The 26,317-nt window shown below is 41.0% G+C and overlaps 1 protein-coding gene across 2 annotated transcripts in view; it reads right to left on the bottom strand.

The window, feature by feature from the left end:
• Positions 1 to 24,660: 24,660 nt before the first annotated feature.
• klf5l (Kruppel like factor 5 like) overlaps positions 24,661 to 26,317 on the bottom strand; it is a 33,233-nt gene continuing 31,576 nt past the window's right edge. For both annotated transcript variants that reach the window (XR_014601987.1, XM_084074691.1), the window contains one exon: positions 24,661 to 26,317. This exon is cut by the window's right edge. The gene's annotated coding sequence lies outside the window, so the exon portion shown is untranslated.

The following is a 26,317-nucleotide window of genomic DNA, read 5'->3' as shown; positions in this document are numbered from 1 at the left end:
GTGGGATTCAAACAGTATACAGCAGTGTAAATAACGCTCGAAATAAGTGTGAGTGGGTCACGGTGGTTGAGAGACGAGTAGAGTCTCACCCCCCCTTGGACTGGTGATTTCTGTATGAATCTATGAATGAGAGTACAGTGAATGTGTGTGGGGATCCCCAGGGAATATGTGTATGTTCCTGTAGAAGCCTATGAGAGAGTGCAGACAAAGTGTCGTGACTGTGAAGAACGAATGAGATTTTCAGTGTCTGTGTATGTCCTCACGAGTATAGGAATACAAGTGAATGTGTGTGTGTGAGGGCTGCATGTGTGTGCAGAGAGAGAGAGATAGCGACTGCTTGAGAGAAAGCTGGGTGTGTGAAAAGTAACTGAGTACATTTACTCAGATACTGTACTCAAACGTGCTGTGTGTGGGACTGTGTGGGAGTGCGCGCGGGTGTGCAAGATGGATGTGAGAGAGAACGAAAGAGAGTGGGGTGAGGTTAGGGGGTTAGGCTCCCCGATCCCTGCGCACAACAGGCGGCAGCGGGGTCGCAAGGCTCCCAGAGCACGTTAAATACCACATATAGTGCTGGGGAGAGACTGAAAGGCCCCCGTGTTCTGTCAAGGATGAATTAACATCCTAGCTGTGTAAACAACCGTCTAGTCTGCGGGGGTGTCGCACATGGCAACATTTTGAAAGTCACAGCGTTGAAGTGTCACCTGTGGGTTTTGTAAATGTTGTGATGTGTCAGGCACTGCGTGGTAGGTGGACGACAGTCCACACCTAGCAGAGGGTGCAGTCTTGCGGGACGACCTCTGTGAAAAGGCAAGGCTGGTGAAAACGGTTAAAATTCTGGTTCCCGTAGCCAAGCGGGGCCAGGACAAGACCGTCGGTTTCCTGCCTGGGGCGCCAACCACGCCGACAGGTAAGGGGTCGCTATCGACTGGGTCACCGGCCGGTCGGGTCACAGGTGACATTAAGACCATGCGATGCCTTTGGAAGGTATGCTTGGCCGTCGTGCTCGGCTCAATGTACAGTCAGGCCATCACAAGCTCAAAGCGACCGCCGCTTGTGCAACAGTTACTAAGCGAGTGATGCTCCTGTGATCGGTGGGCTTTGAAAAGAAGACGCCGGGAAGCAGGAGACTTGAATTCTCTATCCAGGGTGACCTGGGTGTAGACCTCAAGTGGAAAGGGGTCTAGCCTAGGACTGCGTCCCGGTGCAGGAGGCACAGGAGTGGGGAGGTCCGAAAGACTTAAGCGGCTAAGTCAAAAGGGAGGAGAGGCCCCGCTAGGCACCCGCGAGAGCAAGTATGTTATCGGTGTGGCCATAGCGGCCATTTCATAGCAGATTGTAAATCGAGCACTACGGTTGACGGATGGGAAGAGGAAAGACATAATAACAGAAAGACACGTAAACCTAAGAGCAGAATGGAGAAAGATGATACATGGCAGGACCTTGGTTTTATTGGTACAGAAACCCTTATATATATATATATATATATATGATGAGGGCACACATTCTGCACACATTTGGTATTAATTAGCTACGATGTCTAAGCCCCTTGCCTGTTTACAGTAGCCAGTCTAAAGCAAAGTTTTATGCATGAATAAAAGCCCCACATCTTATTACAGTCATAATTAGAATTTTAAGTAGACAACAGCAAATGGATACTGGGCTTATTTTTAGGCATTAATAGTAAGGACCAACCAGATCTGCTACGTAATAAACCATTCTCAAGAGTGTGAGGGTAAGGTTAGGGGGTTAGGCTCCCCGATCCTTGCCCTTAACAGGCGGCAGCGGGGTCGCAAGGCTCCCAGAGCACGTTAAATACCTCTTATAGTGCTGGGGAGTGACTGAATGGCCCCCGTGTTCTGTCAAGGATGAATTAACATCCTGTCTGTGTAAACAACCGTCTAGTCTGCGTGGGTGTCGCACATGGCAACATTTTGAAAGTCACAGCGTTGAAGTGTCACCTGGGGGTTTTTGTAAATGTTGTGATGTGTCAGGCACTGCGTGGTAGGTGGACGACAGTCCACACCTAGCAGAAGGTGCAGTCTTGCGGGACGGCCTCTGTGAAAAGGCAAGGCTGGTGAAAACGGTTAAAATTCTGGTTCCCGTAGCCAAGCGGGGCCAGGACAAGACCGTCGGTTTCCTGCCTGAGGCGCCAACCACGCCGACAGGTAAGGGGTCGCTATCGACTGGGTCACCGGCCGGTCGGGTCACAGGTGACATTAAGACCATGCGATGCCTTTGGAAGGTATGCTTGGCCGTCGTGCTCGGCTCAATGTACAGTCAGGCCATCACAAGCTCAAAGCGACCGCCGCTTGTGCAACAGTTACTAAGCGAGTGATGCTCCTGTGATCGGTGGGCTTTGAAAAGAAGACGCCGGGAAGCAGGAGACTTGAATTCTCTATCCAGGGTGACCTGGGTGTAGACCTCAAGTGGAAAGGGGTCTAGCCTAGGACTGCGTCCCGGTGCAGGAGGCACAGGAGTGGGGAGGTCCGAAAGACTTAAGCGGAAAGTAATTGAGTACATTTACTCAAGTACTGAACTTAAGCTGGGGAGTGTGTGCACGTGTGTGTGTGCACGTGTGTGTGCGGGCTGTGTGCTAACAGAGCGAGACAGAAAGACAGTGATGAAGTAAAAAAAAAACATCACAAAAGGCCATAAGTTCTAGTGATATTTAGGAGCCCTTATCAGTGAAGTTTGTGCAGTTAAAGCTATTAACCAGCTCCCATATAAGGCCCACTTTTCTGTTACAAGCCCTTTGTCTAAACTCAAGTGTTAAAGATGTGTTATGACTTCTGTTCTGTTGCAACAAAATTGCATTAGGTTAGGGCCTGTAAGTGTTTGACGCATTGATCAAAGGAATGCAGGCCTTCACTTGATGGGATTGAGCTCATTGTTGCAGTAGAATATGAAGTTTTTAGTACATTAGCGAAGCGAAGCGCTTAAGTATTGAGATGTATTAGTTGCAAGTACCCCAAGCTAGGAATGTGCACTGCAGGGTCAAGGGTCATTCCTGTCCAGATAAGAAGTATGCAATCAATATTTTTGTTTTGATTAAAATAAGAGTCAAATGACAGGGAGGTCTACTTTTGAAAGTGACATTTGTGGCTTAACTAGCAAAGGAAATCTTTGTCCAAAAGATGGCAGATCTACAAGCTGTACAGCAAGTGTTGATTTTAAGAAATACTCAATAATGAAAAGTATCATAAGTATTAGAAGACTTATGTAAAGTTACCCTATGTCAAAGCTGACACTTCATACATGTTTGAGCATTTAGTCACTTTGACTGAAAAGTATTTCTACTCAAGTGAGGTATATCATGTGGAGGCAAGCTCAGCCTGCAAGCTGTTATGACGAGAGCAGTGACTCCCACGTTCCAAGCCCATGGGAATGCTTATAAAAAAAAATAGTAAAGGAAGCGAGTTCAGTTCTCATGGAACTTATCTTTCATTTGTTGTGTCTTGATACTAGTGTGCCACAAGCCCCAATTTCTCACTTCGTGTCTTCTCCTCTATATTTGAAGTTTACAAGCAGTGTTCTAAGTAAAGTTGTGAATCATTATAAGTAGCGCTGTTTTTAAGTAATTAATTGTATATTGAATCATGACCATAAGTTATGGCCATGGTTCAAACAGGAGGGAGTGACACTGAGTTAAGAAGTATTAATAGTAGTATTAATAGTAATTAAAGACACATATTCACAACATATTCAAACTTATATTTTAAAATTCTGGTAAAAGCCATACACTGTAAAAATGAATTTGAAGACGTTACAAAGGTCAAAAGAACTAGTAAGCTGCCAAGATTTTATCTCTTCCACAGGAACGATGGGACTGCTTATGGTGATGCTGACCAGGTCATCAAGTGTGAACTGAACTCTCCGTGCTAGGAGGGTCCATGCCCGGGTCACGTCAACATGCCAACTGCTGTGAGATGCAGTCCCTGGTCAACATGTCACCTAATGTGAGGCGTGTGGTTTGTCCAATCCACACAAAAACATTCGCAAGTTGGTGCAAACATCATCGAACATTACGTAAGAAGGTGAAGAAGGCCGGCTTGTGGGGTGGAGTCTCACATATAGAGTGAGATTAGGCCCTAACCGGTGAAGAATCCACTTAGAATAGTACCCCCCCCCTCACCTGATTACACTTAACAGGACGATGCACCACACTTGTTTTTATTTTTATATTTTACTATCTATGTTATTGTATATTTTTCTATGTATCTTTTGTCTCTATTATTAAAGTTAAGCAGGGAAAGGCTAAAGCTAAGATAAATATGATTGTTATGTTGCAGCGATATATGTCTACATCATGCATTTCCTGGTCCAGTTAACTGATAGTAAGTAAGCGCGAATCCAAACAGTGAGTGAGCCTTGGGTCAAGCTATTTGCCGTGCAAAACGTATGATCAGTTTTAAGCACATAAATAAGAGCTTTTATGTCACTCTGAAGCGGACTAAGTATGAAGTGTGATAAATGTAATATCATGGAGCGAGATGGAAAATGCCAACTGGTGTGAATGTGTTAGTGTGGAATGAGGGCGCATTTAAGACAACCTCCGAAGGGAGGGGCGGGATAACCGACCAAACGGTCATCATCTCGGCTAAGCCACACCCTAACATGCCATCAAACCCTCTCCGAAGCCACATACTAATGATGCCATCAAAACACCGTGACCCCACTGGGGATCCAGTGGTCCTGGTGAGAAGTACTTTTCGAACAAGTACCTGTTGTGTTTACATTTCAGATGACATTAATGCTAAGGAGGCCAATAACGCGATGTCCAATCTACGTGCCCTTCAGAAAGCTATGAATGGTAACATCACCATAAGGGGTGGTTTTTCTTGGTTAATGGGAGGGGGTTGGATTCAAGCTCTGTGCAAATCTGAAACAATGGTACTCTGTGCTTTGGTGCTGTTTCGCGTGTTATCGGTCTGTGTGATCCTGAAACGCATGGTTGCGGACGTTCGCCTTTATGATGAGAATGACACAGACATCTAAGTGCTCTGTTAATATTTGAAAATGAATTGTCAGTTCATAATGGTCAAATTAATGATACAAACGGTTGAAGGTTATTAAGTGTTACAACCACTGCTCACAAGAAAGCCACACATTTTGAGAGTGATAATGTCCTTTTTCCTATCCGTGGGTTTTTTCAGCATTATCTACAATCGTTTATATCATTATTGATCAGGATCAATTGACATTCTAATAGTCTCATCATGTGCCCTGATAACAGCTTTGTGCTATGCTCTGTATGACAAAGTGCGACACGCGGATAGCTTAAGTACCAAGGCCACTGAAAGCGAAAGAGGCAAGTGATTAATGAAATCCTGATATGATGTCCATTTTGAAAATGTGAAAACAAGAAGAATATGTATATTAATTATTGATCAAAAGGAGGGAAATGAAAGGTCCGATTCTCAGTTTTATATAATGTGTTCATATAATTAATGCATAAATGTTCATTTCTACTGTGCTTGGTACTGAGAGGAGGACAGAACTAAGGGCCAATACTGAATGGTCTATTATTGTAAGTTACAGATGTTGACATTCCACGGCTATCTTATAGTGTCTCCAGCCCTTGGAGGCACAGCTCTCTGCTCCCACTGAAGTCTCAAATACGCTCTAATCTATTACATTTAGTACCTATTACTCGTATCCTAATACTTTTGAGTACTTCCTAAGCCCTGCCTCCTGCTTAACTGTTTCTCCTTCTCATGTTGCTGTATATATATCAATGTAAAGTATTTGTACTTCAGAAAATGATTCAGGTAAAGCTGGACATTGGCTCCTTGGTACCAAGTAAAATATGACGGAGATCTCCAACTGTGTCTGTGTCTATCTTATTCCAATGTGTGCTGAAGCCCTGAGGTGATGTGCCAAATGATAGTTTTATAGATTACACTCTATCAGCAACGAATTAGGATTTCCATAACTGCGGCGGGTTCGGCTATTTACTCCCACTGTAAGGATTTTATTCTGTTATCTTAGTCATTTCACAGCGTGAATTTAACACTGTTGGGGAAGCTACCTTAAAGTACCTACTACACTATTTAAATGGTTGGAACTATGGAAAAGCTACCCTTGGAGAAATGTAGTTTAGAAACCTACAAGCCACACAAGAAGTACTGCAAAGTCCTTTGTTTAACCACTTGAACCCATAGTCTGGGGTAACATTAGCCAAAGAGAGCCAATCTACAAGTTTGCAATGCAACCCGTTGTGAGCTTGTAGAGCGGCTATTTTTGGCAAAGACATTTGGTCTTGACAGAAAAAAGGGAGTCCAAGTACAGAGACAACCAAGGTCCAGTTCACAAAGTCTAGACTAGGGTTTATGTGGTTCAGCACTAAATTGAGAAAAAATGCCTCTCATGTGAGTTATTTGCAATAATTGACACCCACTATATTATTCAAGGTTAGATTTCTATTAGAAATAAATCTGAGTTCTTCTGGGTTTTGTTTAGCAGACAAACGGTAAAGACCTGAGACATAGCAAAAAACCTTTAAAATGATCTGTTGTCTTACCCATCAGTTTTGTAACATCTGATGTCAATCTTCACACAAACAAATCACAACTGAAACAGTCTAGTCTTCAAACTTTTTTAATTAGCATCAGTGGTGGAAAAATAACTCAAAATGTTTTACTCAAGTAAAAGTATCAATACTGCAATGTAGAAGTAAAAGTCTGGAATGCAAAATGTACTTTAGTAAAAGTACCACAGTATTGGCATCCAAATGTACTTAAAGTACCAAAAGTAAAAGTACCCAAATGTTTGAAAATAGCAAACAAGCGATGCGACGTGTGGCAAGCTTGTCGATCTCCTATTTTCAAATAGCCTATTTTTAATGGGCTAAAGTGGTTAATGCATGTTTTGGATCTGCAAGGTAACTAGTAACTAAAGTTTTCAAATAATTGTAGTGGAGTAAAAGTACAATATTTGCCTCTGAGAGGTAGTGGAGTAGAATTAAAAGTATAGACAATTGGACATACTCCAGTAAAGTAAAAAATGCCTCATAATTGTACTTAAGTACTTTAAATTAGTTACTCTACACCACTGATTAGAATGTTAAATTAAAAAAAAAAACTAAAAAAAAAGGCCTTTTATTGGCTGCCTCTGTACTTGGCCTGTGAAATTAAATTCAGGATTTCCAGTTCGGTTTGTAATTTAATTTCGGGTTCCAGGTCCCGCAGCAGACTGGCCACATACAGTCCGAAATGGGCTGTCCCATCTAGCCGCTCCCTCTGCAGCTCTGCCATCACCACATCATCAAATCGGTCACTCGATGGCCCCTCCTGTCCCCCCTCACGGTTCCTGGGCCTTCGACTGGATCCTATTTAGTAAGGTTCAACCATTTATTATATTGAGCTGGACTGGATTTTGTATTTTATTACAGAACTCTTATGTCAAATCTGAATGTCTTACCACTTGTAGGAGGGGGTGGTCCTGGTCCCACAGATCGTGCCTGTGATCCAGGAGCTGGTGGTGGTGGGGGACCTCGGGGTCCCAGGGCTGGTACCCCCAGACTGGACCTGGGTGTGGCGTAGCGTCGTACTATAAAGTAAGATGCATTAATGTAATATATTCAATAATTATACTGAGCTTGATTTGTTTGGGGGTTGGATTTGTAAACGTTAATGACTAATCTGAATATCTTACCACTTGAGGAAGTGGCTGGTCCCACAGGCTGTGGCCCTGCCAAGGGAGCTGGTAGTACCACTCCCAGACCGGACCCTGACCCCATTGCTGTGAAGTAAGATTCAATGAAGTATTACATTGAGCTGGACTGGATTTGTATTGTAACAGAACTTGCATGTCAATTCTTAATATCTTACCACTTGAACAGGCGGGTGGAGCCCATATCTGTTGCACCGACATCGGAGCTGGTGCTCGGGGACCTGGAGGTCCCACTGCTGCTCCCCCCAGACTGGACCCTGGCCTCTTGGCTATGGACTTGCGGTGGACTATGAAGTAAGATTCAATGAAGTATTACATTGAGCTGGATGGATTTGTATTGTAACAGAACTTGCATGTCAATTCTTAATATCTTACCACTTCTACAGGCGGGTGGAGGCCATAGCTGTTGCAAGGACATCGGAGCTGGTACTCCTGCTCTCCCCTGACCGGACCCTGACGCTGTTGGTGTGTTAAGATTCAATGATGTATTATACTGAGCTTGATTTGTTTGGGGGTTGGATTTATAAACGTTAAGGACTAATCTGAATATCTTACCACTTGGGGAAGTTGCTGCTCCCACAGGCCGTGAAACGGTTGCTGTTGGGGGGACTGGCAGGGCCACTGGCAGCCTCGGCAGACTGGTCACTATTAGGTAATATTCAAACATGTCTTACATTGGGTTCAATCGTTTTGTGAATTTGTAAAGTTTAAAGCACAACTAGACTTGAGAAGTTTGGGTTGTGTAGTTTACCTTGCCATGGGGGAAGTCGAAAATATTGGCGGAATGTCTTTAACAGTTTTTTGTAATGTTAGACATTGGCATAACCATTTTTACATTTGCTTGTGTGAAAAGTCTACATTTGAGACCTCTTTCTTTGTGCAGTGTAAATGGGGAGACTATTCTGGATTATCTAGCAACAGAGCAAATGTGAAGATATCTCACATATATGTTTAGGAGTTGCATATAGCTACATTACTACAAAACACAAACCTCTACCAAAGAGTCATTTGGCTTGAGTGAGTCATCAGAATATCTTACCACGTTCAGTAATAAACTGCAGGGCAGAAGGACTGGTGAGATGTCTGCGGTCTATGAAGCAAGGTTCAAACATTTATTGTGTACATCTTTATAGTTTGCTGTTGTGTTTGTAAAGAGCCGTGTCTAACATGTTTCTCTTACCACTTTCAGCAGTGCCGGACGTGTCCGAATCCTGGCTGGACTGGAAGGCCTGCTGGCTGCTCTCTATAAAGTAAGTTTAGAGAATTGATTGTGTACAGCTTTATGATTGTTGTATTTGTAAACCGTCATGACTGATGTGTATCTCTTACCACTTTCAGCAGGGCCAAACAGGTCCTCGCTTGGATCATAGGCCGGCTGCTGACTGCTCTCTATAAAGTGAGGTTCAAACATTTATTAGTTACAGCTCTGACAACTGAATGTCCCCCACAGTGTCAATGACATTCGATGTATCTGTTTCATTAAGCACATGCTGACCTTCTGTTTCATTTGGACGGCAGAAATTCGACGTGGTTTTCCTTGGATCAGTGTGTGGATCCAAGAACCCCATTATGCCTGAATAGGTATAACTCGGAGTGCGTCCCCCTGCACTACCACTTTTTTTTCCCCTGACTCTGTTTCTCCATCTCCTGTAGGAGTCCCGGAGGTTCTTCCATCTGCTTTTACACCTTGCAGCTGTATGGGGAGGACACCAAAATACTTTTGAGATGAATTAGAAATGGTTTGTGTTCTGTCTTATTCCAATTGTTAATGTATGATCCAAGGCACTACCATGGAGATCCTTAGATTAAGATTCCATTTTGCGATACCTGAACCCTACAACAGAAACCATCTCTGCTTCATTATTTCTTCACGGGATGAACTCAAGTACACTTGTTTGTTCTTTTCCAACTACACTGCGGTGTATTTTGACAGTATTCTGTATTAGACGGTGTGTATGGTGTGCACACATTTTTCGTCAAATATTTGATGTCTGTATAATGTGTTATTTTTGGTCAATCTTTGACTACATACTGTACGCATTCACTGGTGGTATTTGGGAATTGAATATCTGCTGTGTGTGATACAGTTGCGGTATTAGAAATAAAAGTCTTCACTTCATTGTCATTTGTGTCCTGGTTTCATGAGGAAGAACATTGACAGTACATAATAGTTTATAATGTGTACTTGCAAGCTTTCTGGGTAATGATACCGTCACCAACACATGATCTAATATTGTTACATGTTTCTCTCCTTGACATTGCAGCAATGACTAACTAAACAATAGCAATCTAGTTGCCTACATGACAGTGACATGACATTAGGAGGTAGAATAGCACATTAAACCAACACATCTGTGTAGCCACGTTGTGTATGAAATATGGATCAAATTGTATTTACTTACGTTCAATGCCTGAGGCTGCGCTTACAGCAGCCCAGGCTCTGTCCCTCCTATAATTAAACATATAGTGGGGATGTGTTTTATCATATATAATGGGTTGCTCCCTGACACTCATGATGAGGGTCTCATCATCTGCCTCTTCCTGAACCTCTAATACTCTCTGGTCTTCCATGATGCTTTTCTAAGTCTGCTTATGCATTGAGCGATTTTATAGCACATGGGGGGACACAAAATCAGTGTCAGGCTCGACACTAAATTGATTGATTGAATACTTTATTAATATTTAGCAAAATACAAATAGTACAGTGGACTGGTATGATTATACAATGATGCTAAAGGCATAACACAAAAAGCCCAAAGTGCTTGTTTACATTGTAGTCCTTTGTATTCAATTCATGAAGACATTTGAAGACATACAATAATACACAATAATGTACAAATCAGTGCCAGACTTGACAAAATCAGTACTTGACAAGGTAACAGGTTAGGTTGGCACCAAGGAAGAGTGGGCCCAAAAAAATGTTGTTGTTTTTTTTGGGGGGGGGGGGGAGCACAAGCATATGAACTTCAAGGGAGGCATACAGGATTTAATTGATTCAGCTGGTAGAGCTTTGGGGTAAGAATAAAGTGAAAGCTTGTAAAGATTTAGGATATCATAATCTGTCAAGCAGCAGAGGGCGCTGTTTTTCATTTTTTGAACCCTGTGTTCCCAAATTCATAATACACAGTCATTATATCAATCTTGTGTTGTCCTGTTCCAGATTATGCTTCTGATGTATGGGGTTTCCATGAAAATGTAAGTTGTAACACAATTACAGCCATACGGTCATTTGGAGTCCATAAGCTTAGCGGAGATATGGGATCGATGGCTGTGAATATCAGACATAACGGTGAGATGTTGAGACTTTGGAATTGATTGATTGATGTACTTTATTTAGTAAGACATGAGAACAACAGTACATGGACGTACACATTCACAATACAAGGTCTACTAAACTGGAAGGCTCATAAAGCACTGAGCTTGTTTAAGATGAGATCCCCATGCACACAAATCATGATGACATGAGACAGACAGACAGACACACTACTATACAGAACGTCATACAATCAGCTTACAGGTTAAATAAAATAGACGTGTTAGTTAGCATGCCTGATGACAGATTAACTAAAACAATTTTTAACTGGGACATTTTCAATGGTTACCCATCGGCCAATGAAGTGAAATCTGTATTCTTTATGACTAATTCATCATTTATTTATTTACATGGTTTATATTGTAATAATCATGACATGCAGAATGATATGTTCCTTAAATATAAAGAGAGATGGTCTGTTGACTCAAGAATAATTATGGTCCTGAACCTTATGTCACGCAGAATCTATCTATTATAGTCAAAGATCATTTTTTGCACAGAACATTCTGGGACCTTAGCCATAGAAACAGGTAGATTCATTGGTAGGCCTACTCCTGAGGAGGATAGAGTTTGTTTGTCGTGTGATTTGGAGGAAATTGAAAGTGAGGTTAATGTTTGGTTTTACTGCCCATATGATGAAAGACATTTACTATTTTGGAAAATGTCAACTATTTGTGTTAGATGATTATGAAAGGCTTGAATTGTCTTGGGAATAGCCTTGGGGACAGAATGTTCTGTACGTTTGAAGTGAGTTTGAAAAGCAGAGTTTTTATTTTTGTTTTATATTGTACACAGGTATGCAATGATTTATATGTTGTGTCCTGTAAGTCCATGTGGGCACCTTTATGCATGACACAGAAATAAAGACATCTATCTATCTATCTATCTATACAGGATTAGAAAATGCTTAAACATCCGTCAATTGGGGTCTAATAGTTTTACAATTGCTACAAACCCTGTATATCCAGTCATTTTGGGGCATAAACAAGAAGTTGAAGGATATAAAATTAAGTCTGATAATGAGGTACCGTGCTTGTTCACATCATGTGTATTTTACATTACATAATACACATTTTCAAATATTTTATTTTTGAACATTTTGGACAAATATCCAATTTCACTTCGAGGTGCCCAGATGTCCCTAGTGCCCACCTATCCTGTATCCATCGTCATATTTCTCTTCACAAGTCCCTCCCAGACTCGGGGTTTGGCTCTGTGAAAGGAGAAAACTACAAGCTCTAACCCGCCCAGTGGAGAGAACACAGGACATATCTGTCCTATTGGTTGGTGCCTATTACTTCCGGGTGATCGTTTACCAGAGCGGAACCCGGATGTGCTTTTCCGGAAGCAACTCGGGACGGTCTTTCCGGTTTCTAACTTAACATGGGTGTGTACGGGGCTAGCGTAGCGTTTGCCGTCAGCATGCGGTCAAGTGTGTATGTACCCACTGGATCCAACACAACACACAACCACACCCAGCCAGCTGTCAATCACTCTCACAACTTCCTGTTTCCTGCAGCAAACCACACCCACCACGGGAACTACAGCTGTATTTATCACATCTATGTTTTGAATCAAACATTCTCCTCTAAGAGTGAGGTCCTCTCTCTCACTGTCACAGGTATGAATGAAATGGACCTTTCAAGTCACAATATAAAACTCAATGAAGCACTCTTAAATATGACATTCATTTGGAAATATTCTATCAAATACAATTCTTTTTTAGAGGCGCATTAGCCCTCTATACCTGGCTTTTGCGTCAACGTTCTGATTGGTCAGGCTCGCCAAGGTTCTGATTGGTCAGGTCCGTCAACGTTCTGATTGGTCAGGCTCGCCAAGGTTCTGATTGGTCAGGTCCGTCAACGTTCTGATTGGTCAGGCTCGCCAAGGTTCTGATTGGTCAGGTCCGTCAACGTTCTGATTGGTCAGGCTCGCCAAGGTTCTGATTGGTCAGGTCCGTCAACGTTCTGATTGGTCAGGCTCGCCAAGGTTCTGATTGGTCAGGTCCGTCAACGTTCTGATTGGTCACTATTCATGACATCACTATGTCTCAGTGTGCATTGTGTCCGCCGTCTTTGGCCCCCAAGTTCTGTAAGGGGGTGATTGTGTGTGTGTGTGTGTGTGTGTGTGTGTGTGTGTGTGTGTGTGTGTGTGTGTGTGTGTGTGTGTGTGTGTGTGTGTGTGTGTGTGTGTGTGTGTGTGTGTGTGTGTCAACGTTCTGATTGGTCAGGCTCGCCAAGGTTCTGATTGGTCAGGTCCGTCAACGTTCTGATTGGTCAGGTCCGTCAACGTTCTGATTGGTCACTATTCATGACATCACTATGTTACTATTCATGACATCACTATGATGTCATGAATATAGAATTAGATGTCTATATAAACAATGACTAAATAAACAATGAGTCATATCCTAACTATTTAGTGCCACTGGAAGCCTTGAAATAAATTTACAGAGATTTAATATTGTTTCTCTAGTAGAAACACATATCTATGACAAAATATATCAAAGGCGCCGCTACCTTCACACAGGTGTGATTTTTTTAATTAGAGCAGTTATTTAAATGATGTTTGATGTTCTAACATGTTTCTCTCACAGATTCTCATCTGACATCCAATATCATCAAATGTACAGTCACAGTGCTGGTCCTGTTGATACTGATAACTATTGGCCTCTATCGTCTCTGGAAGGTAATAATTATACATTTTTATTCAACAAAAGACTGGAATGTAAAATGAGTTACAGCGTTTGTATTTAAGAGAGACACATCTGATCCAGTAAATCAAAGTTGGGTACTGCTGTGTTTCTCCAGGTCACCAGAAGGCGTTGTTCAGGAGCGCTGGACACTGAGGTGGTTTATTATAATGTAGGACGGGGGAACGTTGAGATAGTTTATTATAACGTTGCTGGTTCTGATGCTGAAGCTGCTGGACCCAGTGAAGAGACAGAATACCACCAGTATGAGGAGGTGGATGTACAAGGAGGTTCTGAAGCGGCTGGACCCAGTGAAGAGACAGAATACCACCAGTATGAGGACGTGGGTGTACAAGGAGGTGCTGAAGCGGCTGGACCCAGTGAAGAGACAGAATACCACCAGTATGAGGACGTGGGTGAACAAGGAGGTGCTGAAGTGGCTGGAAGAGGCAGGAGACCACCTGTGTATGAGGTGGATCTCTAAGGAGTTCATGTCACATCCATCACATAACTGTCCATCACCTCAGGCAAGGTTTGAACATTTACACTGAACACAATGTACTCCGGTTTCCAGTTATCCTCTCTTAGGCTGCATGTGGAGATGGGGAGGTGGAGTCACACACCACCTGAGCAGCGTTTGTGTCAATGTGAGACTGGTACACAAAGCAAACAACACATACTGCTGTGTCCCCTCACACAAGAGGCAGTGGCTCAGGAGGTAGAGCGGCCGCTTGGGAAAACGGTTTGATCCTGGGTTCCCCCAGAGTTAGTGCCGAAGTGTCCTTGAGCAAGACTCTGAACCCCTAACTGCTCCCAGTGAGCAGGTTTGGTGCCTTGTATGGTTTCCTCCGCCGTCTGTGTGGGTGAATGTAATGCACATTATAAAGCGCACAATATGGGAGTGAATTATGGACATGAGTTCATTCAGCTCACTCTTTGTGGGCACTAACAGAGGAACACTGACTATATTACAATATGTGACCAAATTTGACTAGGAGACAGTCATCTAGCATTTTTTCATTTTCATTTTTTCATGTCATATGAAAGCAGGGAATCATTGCAAAATAATGATATATTGGTTAATAAGATTGAGTGAATAGTCAGTAGAGAAAAGAACTGTTGAATGGATCTCATTCAAAGATAGTAAACAGGGCTTTCAATAACTCAGGCATAGCGGGATTTATAAGTGTTTGCCACTGCCCCCTGCTGGAACCGGCTGGTTCCAGTGACCAGGAGGACTTCACAAAGATACCTTTTCACAACAGTTTTAACAAAATATGATTGTTTATACGTCTTTATTTGACATTTACATTAGACACAAGCCAACAAACTAGTTATATCTTTCAAAACGATCTGGTAGAAATACCGGATTGGAAATTACCGCGATTTCGCAATGTTTGGATGGAAACTGAGGATTTGGTTAGCAATGCTAGCAACACAGCTCTAACCTTATATTTTAATACATGTTGCATTGCATTTATGTCGATTTAAGCTCTGAAATTTCTGTCAGACATACTCTGGTATGTGAACAGTCTAACTGGGCTATAAACTCATTTTGTGTAAAAAAATAAAAAAAAAAGTATTTCTTCTTTCCTGAACAATGGGCAATAGCGAGATGACTGCTGTCCTCCAGTCAAAAATGGTCACATATGTTACATGCTTTTCTGTCACTTTTGGAGCAACACAAAGCTCCTATTGTATGAGTCAGCAGACTTTTTATGTTTTCATTCATGGGTTTGTGATTATTGATTTCTGGATCAGGGCCCACTTTAAAATCTTGAAAGCGTTCGCGGTCCACCCATCTGACCACTGGGTGGGCCTCGTGCATTTTCAGGGCATGTTTGTTTTAATGATCAATCAATCGATTGTGTTCCAGCTTGGATCAGTGGAACTCTTTGTGTCTATTTATCAGTGTCACAATGAGGAAAAAAAATCAAAGTTTTAAAGAAAGCAATATGACATTTTTTGCATTAATGTTTTTCTTATATTAGTGTTATATGATTAGTAGAATGTCTTTTGACGATTTTTTGGGGGCTCAATCGTCACAGTCTGAGCTACACACTATTGATCTTTGTATGGATCTGGCTGTAACATTTGTTTCTATTGGCACAATAGCATTTAGGGTTTTTATGTTTATGGTAATTTAGCAGTTTGAAGGAAGAGTGTTAGAAGATCTGTTAAATGAGCATGTCACCCATTTTCAACCTAATCTTCATATAAATGGTCCTCCTCACTAATGCTCATTATAAGATGGCACCTTTTCTGTCTACTCACTTTTCCCCTGAATAGGGAACCAAAGTGGGCGTGTCACTATTCTACAGGTTGGAAGATGCAAATGTGATACAAACAGTGGCAACAGCAAGCAAAACATCATCATTACAAATAGTGGAGAAAGAAAAGGTAAACTGTAGTTGCCATTGAAGATTGAATTTCCTCCGTGAAATAGACACTTGGACCAGTCATATTGGACACATTGCTGGCCAGGCCTGGAATCAAACCGGGGGCAAATGGGGACTCCTGCTCCCCAGGTAGGCTCTCTAACCATTCAGCTATTCTGCCCTCAATTACAATGGTTCTGCTTAAACTGGTTAAATGTTTTTGTTTGGTATATATTATGCTTTTAAAAAGCTTGTTATGAGCAGTAAACCTTATTGTACATAATAATAATTATAATAATATAGATTTTTTACTCATTTTAGAGGATTATAATAGTTTGTGTTTTCTCATTTCATGTTATTACTTATCTCTGTTTTTGTATTTACTTAATGTATGTTGACTGTTGTTGTTTTTAAGTTGATGTTAAAATTAGTAAAGGTTCATTATGGATGAGCCAATAGCATCCATCCAACCATTCAGACCATTATGGATGAGCCTATAAGATTCAACTAACCAAGTCCTGTCTGTGTTTTATAAAGCACATAAACCTGAATGCTTCTTTATGACTGTAAAGTTCACTGTACATTTGTCATCTGAAACAACGTTCAAAACTTACATTCATACAATAATGTTATGTTTGATTGTTATTATTTGTTAAAAAAAAATCACACCCTGTGTGAAGGAAGCGGTGCCTTTGGGGCGGGGCGTAACTAATTTCAGTTCGTCCCTATTGGTGGTCTGAGTCCACTTAGCAAATTTGAACTTGGTAGCATGCTGCAAACTGGAATAATGGCTGTTTAAAGCCCAGCAGACAGAGGGGGGCGGGGCTTACCAATAGGGACAGTTTGTCCCTATTGGTGGTTTTAGTCCATGCACAAAATTTGTACTCCGTAGCAAGCTGCGAACGTGAGTTATGGCTGTTTAAAGGCCAGCCAATGGGAAGACAGAGGGGGCGGGGCTTCAGCAATTCATGCTGGTCCCTATTGGTGGTCTAAGTCCACATACCAAATTTGGACTTGGTGGCATGCTGCAAACTGGAGTTATAGCTGTTTAAAATCCCGTGCCCTAAACGGGCGGACGGACATAACAGACGCTGGGGGTCCCTGGACCCCGCTTTGATAACCAGTGGCACGTGTGGGCAATGAGAGGAGAGATGGCATAGGCAATCTCCAAGTCCGTGTGTGTGTGTGTGTGTGTGTGTGTGTGTGTGTGTGTGTGTGTGTGTGTGTGTGTGTGTGTGTGTGTGTGTGTGTGTGTGTGTGTGTGTGTGTGTGCGTGTGTTTGTATGTGTTGCTTCTTTGCCGTGCTCATCCCGTGCTGATACGGACATACGGACAAAGTCAAGTGTAGAGCGGTTGGCACCGCTAAAAAAAGTCAATAAAGCTGAAAGTCCTTGAGGAAAATTAAGTGTTGCGTCTCCTAAATGTGGTGTGTATTTACAGGCAGTTTTCATTGGTTACCATGAACAGCAGTTCCTTGTTTTATTTAAAGGAGCGTAGTGTGGGTTGGGATCCAGAACTGGAGGAACCGGATCCAACATTCAGGAACCAGAATCGGTTCCATTTCATTTGGAACCGTTTCCAGAACCTGTTTTATCACACTGTCAGAGCTGGTATGTGGACTTGTCTGCTATATGTCTGCTATTGTGGTTCTCAAGCTTTTTCTTTTCAAAGACCAAAGAGTGTACAAATGGAGTTACAGACCTGTAAAGGTAACTCTAGGGTTTAACCCCGGGATTCCCGGGATGCGGGAATCCTGAGGTTATTTACCGTCCCGGGTACTGACTTTGGTTCCTGGGATGTTAGAAATGAATACTAATTAGTAGAAAGGCCTATCTACAGCGCGGAGGAATTACTATTATAATTAGCCAAGTTACTTGCCGCGTTGCCAACCAGGTCAGGGTCCCATCGTCCCATTGTGCAATATGGGACGCACTGAATGTACAGTAACAGTAATGAACAAAATAAAACACAAGTGGCCGTGATGCCCCCTGCCTGCCCTGCGCACGCTGATTTCACCGTTTCCTCTGCTGTCAATACGGTAGACACCAGTTGACTAGTTGAGATTCAACATCAAGTGAAACGCTGCATAAACAGTGGGTAGGTTTGATTTCGAGCCTATATTCCAGCTTAAAATGCGCGCAAGCCAAGCAATGCTTTTGATAGAGAGAGAGGAGAGACTGGAGAGCTGGAGAGAGAGAGCAAGAGAGAGCGCATGCGACAGAAAGAGAGAGAGAGAGAAAGTATTAGACCGGTGTGGTCCGATTTTTTTGTCATCATTAATGTAACCGTTAATGAATGGGACCGTTAAGAGGAAATCCTTAAGGAACCGTAATAGTTAAAATCCTAAAGGATCCATAACCCTATACATAAGACCTGATGTACGTACTGTATGTGTCAGGATTTAAATGACTTGATGTCATTATCTAAAAATCTTAAAATTACTAAATTGATACTACATCTAACAGACATAGAGTCGCAGTTTGCATTGCCTTGCTGTGCGTCCCAGCGGCTGTGTGGACACTCCCCCCTCCCCCACTCGCTGCAGCGAGCCCTAGGGCCATTAGTGGTCTCAGCTGTGAGAACGAAAGACTTTGATTGAATGGAATGTTAAGGAGTCAGCTTTTTGCTCTTTCAAGGCACGTGTTCCTCACGCAGGAATAACATGGAGAGGCAACGATTTTTACAGCTCAAAAGTTAGATTAATTTCCCTTACCAAGTTTTCCCCCCTTCAAATAAGAGCATGGTAAAAGTTGTGTAGGCCTAATCCACTCAGTTGTTCACATAGTCTGGCTATGAATCTGGACACATAGCCTACCTGCAATATCCGAACTGTAGTAGGGGTGTGCCGATATATCGTCCCGCGATATATCGCGATACGTTTTCGTGACGATGTGCATCGTTTTGAAAAAAATATATATCGTTTTGGAAAAAAAAAACAATAATAATCAGGCATGCAAATGCTGAAAAGCTACAAGTTTGCATGTCTGAATAATGCAAAACAGAAATATATTTTCCATATATTTTCATAATGGTTTAAGTGGTTACACACACACACATTCATTTATATGAATACAGTACATATTAATTTGGGGCTCCTTCACATAAACACGTTTGAGAATCACTGCTCTACTCTCCCACACACAGAGCTCCAGTTTGATATCTACTGTACCACCAACATACACATTTCAGTCAACTGTCCTTTCAGTCAACTGTCATGACATAAATATACAAAAGTATCGGCATCAAAATATATTTCAAGTACCAAAAGTAAAAAGTACTAAAACGTTTGAAAATAGCAGATCTACAAGATGACAACGCGTCGCAATGCGACGCGTTGTGAGCTTGTAGATTTGCTATTTTCAAATAGCCTCATGTATAAAAAGTGGTTAATGGATGTTTTATACTCATTTATATCTGCAAAGTAACTAGTAACTCGTTTTCAAATAATTATAGTGGACTTAAAGGAGACATCCGTTCATTTTTAGTGTTATCTTTGATATGTGGCAAATCACTCACCAACGTAGAAATGCCCATTGAGATACTCCACAAATCCCCCTGTCGACCCCCACCGTTGGCATAATAGGAGGCGCGAGGATAGCCCAAATTCGCCTATTTTAACAAATGCAAAGTCTGTTTTTTTCCTCCTAGCACTCATTGTGGAGCCCCATGAGACGCTTACAGGCGATGAAAGTCCCGACAAGCTAACCGGTAATAACAGAACGAGCTAACGCTGGCTGCTTAACTCTCTGCCTGGCAACACCAGGTTGCCAGGTTTCGGAGAGAAACAAGCAACGAGCGTTAGCTCGTTCTGTTATTAGCGGTTTGTTGCTTTAAGTACAGCACTTGAGTAAATGTACTTAGTTACACCACTGACTACATTTCACATATTTCTTCTTTTTTTCTAATTTGAAATGTTGTTTTAGCATACAAACCTACCACATTGTCACTAAGACAGTTATACCTGGTGTCTATTTCACTATCCAGTTAATTTGTATCCAAAATCTGGAATTTACTTTGAGGTCATCAGGGCCGGACTGGGACCAAAATTCAGCCCTGGCATTTTGGTCCGGACCGCCCCCCCCCCCCCATTTTGTCAACGGGAGGGGGGGGGGGGGGGGGGGGGGGGGGGTAATAACCCTAAAACATTTTTTTTAAATATATTTTTCAAAAAAAAGAAGAACATTTTTTTTTTTTTTTTTTTTTTTTTTGGCCCAGTGGCCCACTGGCCCAGCGGCCCACCGGGCATTTGCCCGGTACGCCAAATGGCCAGTCCGCCGCTGGAGGTCATGATTAAAGAAACAAAATATTCAGAGAGAAAAGTTTCTTGAGTGTTTCTTGAATGAACTAAGGGCCGTAATCTGAAGACTCACCTCTTCAGACTCCACCTTATCTTTTAGCACTTGCCCGGTAAGCTGTGTCAAAAAAAGCAGATCCTCTAAATCTGAAAAAAAAAAAGATATCCTGAAGAAATTGGGATTAAGTTCACTGTTAAATAATGTTTTTTTAAATCAAAGACGAGGAGGATTCTAAGAGATTGAAACAGAGGAGTGGATATAGTATGCTAAATCTGTCAAAAGTCATAATTTTGGATTTAAAAAAAATGTGGAATGAAAATACAGTTGTTAGTTCTAGGCATTTTTTTTTTGTTGGGAAAGCTTTTGCAGAAAATAGCAAGTTTACAAGCTTAAGTAATCTTGTCGATCGGCTATTTTCAGCAAAAGCTTTCCCCAAAATAACAGAACACAGAAAACACACTAGCATAGAGTCCTGTCCAGTAATGTTCTATAGTTACGGGGCCAGAGCTCTGCTCTGGAACCGTATTGTTATTGGCAGTATTCTGTCACTTCTTCTTCTTCTGCCACTTTTCGCAGTTCTGGCTGAACCGTGCAGTCGCTTTTTACGAAACTGCCATATGGTAGATGGTCATGAAAAACGATCAAAAAATAATTCTCACAATCTTTCGTCAAAAGGTGGCGCTATAGCACTCAATTGAAAATGCCAACTTCGAACAGGTACAACTCATGCCCTGTTTGACCTACAGCCATGAAACTTGGATACACATATGCGTCTCCTCATGCTGAACAACTTTCACCCTCTGACCTTCAGATCTCCCACCATTTTGAATTATATGAAAAACAGTCATTGGCTCCTAACTTCTGCATTTTTTCACTTATGGAAAATCCGTTGGAAATTTTTGTAGGCAGAGGTCCAAAGTTCAAGTGTGAAACGTTTCGTGCAGATTGCTCAAAAATCCCAGGAGGAGATAGATTTTAACTATTACAGTTTTATGAAAATTATTCATCTGTGCCTAAAACATACATGCAGACTCACATTTCTTTGAAACTTTGCAGAAATGTACAGGGTCATTCCAAATATCACTGAAACCAATCTTACTCCAATTGGCCAAAAGGGGGCGCTATAGCAATTTTTTGAAAAGGCAGACTTTAAACAGGCATAAGTCATGCCTCGTTTGGCCGAAAGTCGTGAAACTTGCTTACACATGTGCCTTGACTCATGAGGAACACACGTATCGATTTGACCATGAAGCTCCGCCCTTAGATTTTCCGCAATTTTGAGCAGTTTGAAAAATATTTGTTTTTGCCAGTTCTGGCTTAACCGTGCATACGCTTTTTACGAAACTCGGCCATATGGTAGATGCTCATGAAAAACTACCAAGAAATAATTCTCACACTCATTCGTCAAAGGGTGGCGCTATAGCACTCAATTGAAAGTGCCAACTTTGAACAGGTACAACTCATGCCCTGTTTGACCTACAACCATGAAACTTCGATACACACATGCGTCTCTTCATGCCCGACAACTTTCGTGGTCTGACTTTTGACCTCTGACCTTTAGATCGCCCACCATTTTGAATTATATGAAAAACAGCCATTGGCTCATAACTTCTGCATTTTTTCACTTATGGAAAATCCGTTGGAAATTTTTGTAGGCAGAGGTCCAAAGTTCAAGTGTTAAACGTTTCGTGCAGATTGCTCAAAAATCCCAGGAGGAGATAGATTTTAACTATTACAGTTTTATGAAAATTATTCATCTGTGCCTAAAACATACATGCAGACTCACATTTCTTTGAAACTTTGCAGAAATGTACAGGGTCATTCAAAATATCACTGAAACCAATCTTACTCCAATTGGCCAAAAGGGGGCGCTATAGCAATTTTTTTAAAAGGCAGACTTTAAACAGGCATAAGTCATGCCTCGTTTGGCCGAAAGTCGTGAAACTTGCTTACACATGTGCCTTGACTCATGAGGAACACATCTATCGCTTTGACCAGTAAGCTCCGCCCGTAGATTGTCCGCAATTTTGAGCAGTTTGAAAAACACTTAAACCCAGGATTTTTCAGCTATTTGCGTGAAACTGTATCATCTGTGTAATCTCCTTTTTCATAGTCCCTTGTCTGTTGGTCCAATGGCGTCTCCCTTAAATGAGTGCCTCCCAATCTCAAGGTCGCCAGTTCAAGCCTCACTTGATGCAGACTTAATTTAAGTTGAATTGCAAACAACATGACTGTATCAATGAATACATGTGCAAATGGTAAAGATAACCTGAAATGCTTATTTGAGATTACGATTTCTCAATGTATGACATACTTCATTCTGAAAATAGCCGATCTACAATCTCAAAACTTTTCAGATAGCAACGTGTTTCTGAGCTTGTAGATCGGCTGCTTTCACTGTTTTCGGTAGCGAGGAGACATACAATTTCTCTATTGGTAAATGGTTTGTGAACGAGTGATCTTAGTGTTGGCTTGGTTCATGACAGAAGGCAAGAGTTTATGATCTTCAACAGACAACATCAGCAGCCTATTAGCCTATCATGGGGCGGCCATAGCTGGGTGGTTAGTGAGCACGCCTAGGAAACCAGAGGCCCTGGTTGCCCCAGGTTCGATTCCAGGCAAGACTCTTTACCCCTAATTGCTCACAGGTTCTCATTGGAAACAAGACCACAAGGACTTTCATGAACGACCTGTTAAAAGGAATTATCCTTATCCTAGTCCGAAGGTTGAGAGTTCGATTCCTGTTAATGGCAATAGGTTGAGATGTCCAATCTATCCATTCTGTTTCCATCTCTCTCTCTCTCATCAATCTATTCCGTTTCCATGTCTCTCTTCAATCTATTCCGTTTCCATGGCTCTCTCTCTCTCTCTCTCTCTCTCTCTCCAGTTTCCATGTCTGTCTGTCTCTCTCTCACTGGCCCCGTATTATCGCTGCTTGCAGCTATATTTAACCCTTGGAATTGTGAAAGGGTTCTCTAATCCAGGGGTTCTCAAAGTGGGCATATAAAAAATGCCAAAATAGAAATCACAAAATCACAAAAAGTTTGTGGACAATTCTTTAGATTTTTGTTCTGGGATGAAAAAATAATAAAAATAACATTTCTTGTGGACAAGAAAATAAAAAAATATTACCCCATTTTTGGAAAAAAATCTAAAAACATTTCAAATAACAAAATTATGACTAACACTAAATGGAATCTAAATTTGCTGTTAAAAATAACACTGTTGTGGTGAGTGGACAGAGATTACATTTAACAACAAACCCAAACATTGTCACCTCATAGAACAGCTTTGAATGAACTCTACTTGTATTTGTCCCAGATGCAGCTAATACAATGTTTCAGCAGGTAAAGCTACAATATGTAATAATGTTATTAATGTTAATTATGCAGAGATTCAGAGCTGTTGAAATGTTCTACTTGTGGGCTACAGGATGAAACTGACCTTCATGCAGTACCTGTTGTGAACCAGGAGGTGTCCTGCCAGACTACAGGATGTAAATGTCTCATTAGAAGAGCAGGGAGACCAAATACAACTGATATACCATTATATAATATAGCATATCATATCATACTGTACATATTATAACATAACAATCATGACGTAACATCCCATAAGGGCACATTTTAGATGGCCTGTGGCTTCCTTCCTGAAATGTATTACATTATTTGTGGCCTGTCAAAATAGCCATGTGACATTGTGTTTTCAAATGAACCTGATGGGCAGATTCTTAACAGCTTGTACTCTGTGTTGTCTCATTCACAACATGGGAAAGAAAGGCTATTTTTATTTTGTTTACATATTTGTAGAGAGCTTTTCACAAAACAAAAGGCTGAATTGTTCACTTTCGCAGCAGTGTTAAGTAACTAACTGTACTTAAGTAAAATGTTAAGGTATTTCTACTTGTTAGTTACTAGTTAAATATAGATTTTGATTTTGATTTGATAGAGATTTTGATTTGATAGAGTATGTATTCCTGAACAACATTAGGAAACAAGCCCCAAATAAGCAACTACACTGTACTACACTATAGATACAAGCACCCAAAAAATGCAAACCTCAAACTACCAATATTTACAAGCAGAAAAAACAAGCCCCAAGTCGCTTATAATAAGCAGACTTGGCAACACTGATAACGGTAATATAACGCATTACTTTCGATAAATTATGACATGTAATGATTATTATTGTAATTGTTATGTCCTTGACATGAAAAAGTTTGAGAACCAGTCATGTAACTCATTACTTATTAATTACGATATTAAGTAATAAAGACATTATGACGGAGGAAGTTACTAGACCACACAAAGATAGATTCATACATGTTTATTTATTAAACAATAAAACATAACATAATGACACCATCAATGAACCAAAACTTGTTCTGTTTTCTCTTTTAACATGTATACATCGTCTGATTTATTCTGACACAAGTATAAAAAAAAAACACACAAACAACACAAGAATTAACCAATCATCTCTCTGCAACACCCGTCTAAAGATCATGTTTTTTTTTTGTTCATAGTAAAAACTGAAATAAAATCAATATTATAACAGGAAATAAAACAAAATATGTACAAAGTCTTCTTCTTTTTTTCTCATAAGTACATTTCTATACACGCACACACATACACACGCACGCACACGGGCGCGCGCACACACAGACACACACGGGAGGGGAAGAGAACTTGTTTCCCTCGATGAAGGCAAAATAAAAAAAGAAAGAAAGAAACCACTATTTAAAGGAATACTCAAATACTAAATTACTCACCATTGAATTCATGGAGATTTGATTTTAGATTTTTGTCTCATTCCAATATTTGACTAATTGAATTGACCAATCTTAACAAGAGAAAAAACATATTTAAAATTTTGAAAGAAAATCTCCATGAATTCAAGGTTTAATGGGCCATGGGTGAGTAAACGATAGAAAAAAAAAAGTCATTTTGTAGATTTTGATTATTATTACAAAACTTACATTAACCACTTCAGCCCTATATACATTTTGCCATTTGAAAATAGCAGATCTACAAGCTCAGGTACAATGCGTCGCAATGTGAGCTTGTAGATCTGCTATTTTAAAATAATTTCTATACATTTCATACAAGTTGTGAAATGGGACATTCTGCATAAAGAGTACTTTCTACCTTTGGTACTTTAAGTACATTTTGACACCAATATTTACAAAATAAGATCAAAGTTAAACCCCAAAGGACTTTAAATAAACACATTCCACATAAACAGGGCGTGTTTGTTTTAAGCTGCATGCACGCCAGTCATTGCTGCTCAGTGTTGCAAGATTATGCGAGAGATACAAGCAAAACAACCAGGTCTATGAAAACAAAGGCCAAAAAATAAGTGAACAAGGGCAGGTCAGGTCAGTCAAACCTTATTGACTTTTTATTCTTTTTAGAGCGGTGGTTCTCGAACATTTTCATGTCAAGGACCCCCCCAAATTAGCATGTATTTATGGTCACAGACCCCCCTCTGAAAATGTGATCCCCCATATAAGATCTGTGTTGTAAAAACGTTTAAAAAATAGCCGATATACAAGCTCACAACGGGTAGCTTGCAGATCTGCTATTTTCAAATAACTGATGTATGTAGGGGTTAAGATGGTTGGTTAAACTGAAGTTTGGCCCAAATAAGTGGCCACACTTTAGAAACAAGCCCCCCTACCCCCTAAAAAAGAATCTACAAGCGACCTGACAAGAAAACAAACCCAAAGTCGCTTATAATGAGCACACTTGGCAACACTGTAACCAACCTGGCGCTTCAGGCAGAAAATAAACCAAACAAACTCTCAGCATGTGTTTGTAGAGAGGCGAGTTGAGTTCAGGTGAATCCTGTTTCTACCTGATGTGATTATAAGCAAAACCTTTTTCAAAATAAAAAAAAATGAATTTTTCAAAATGTTCCCAAAAATCATTCTCAAAAACAGAAAAAAGTGGCAATCTACAAGCTCAAA

This window comes from Gymnoscopelus microlampas, assembly GCF_963454915.1.
Source record: "Gymnoscopelus microlampas genome assembly, chromosome: 12".
Lineage (NCBI taxonomy): Eukaryota > Metazoa > Chordata > Actinopteri > Myctophiformes > Myctophidae > Gymnoscopelus > Gymnoscopelus microlampas.
The sequence above is the reverse complement of the archived record's forward strand: the minus strand, read 5'-3'. Positions and strand labels throughout refer to the sequence as shown.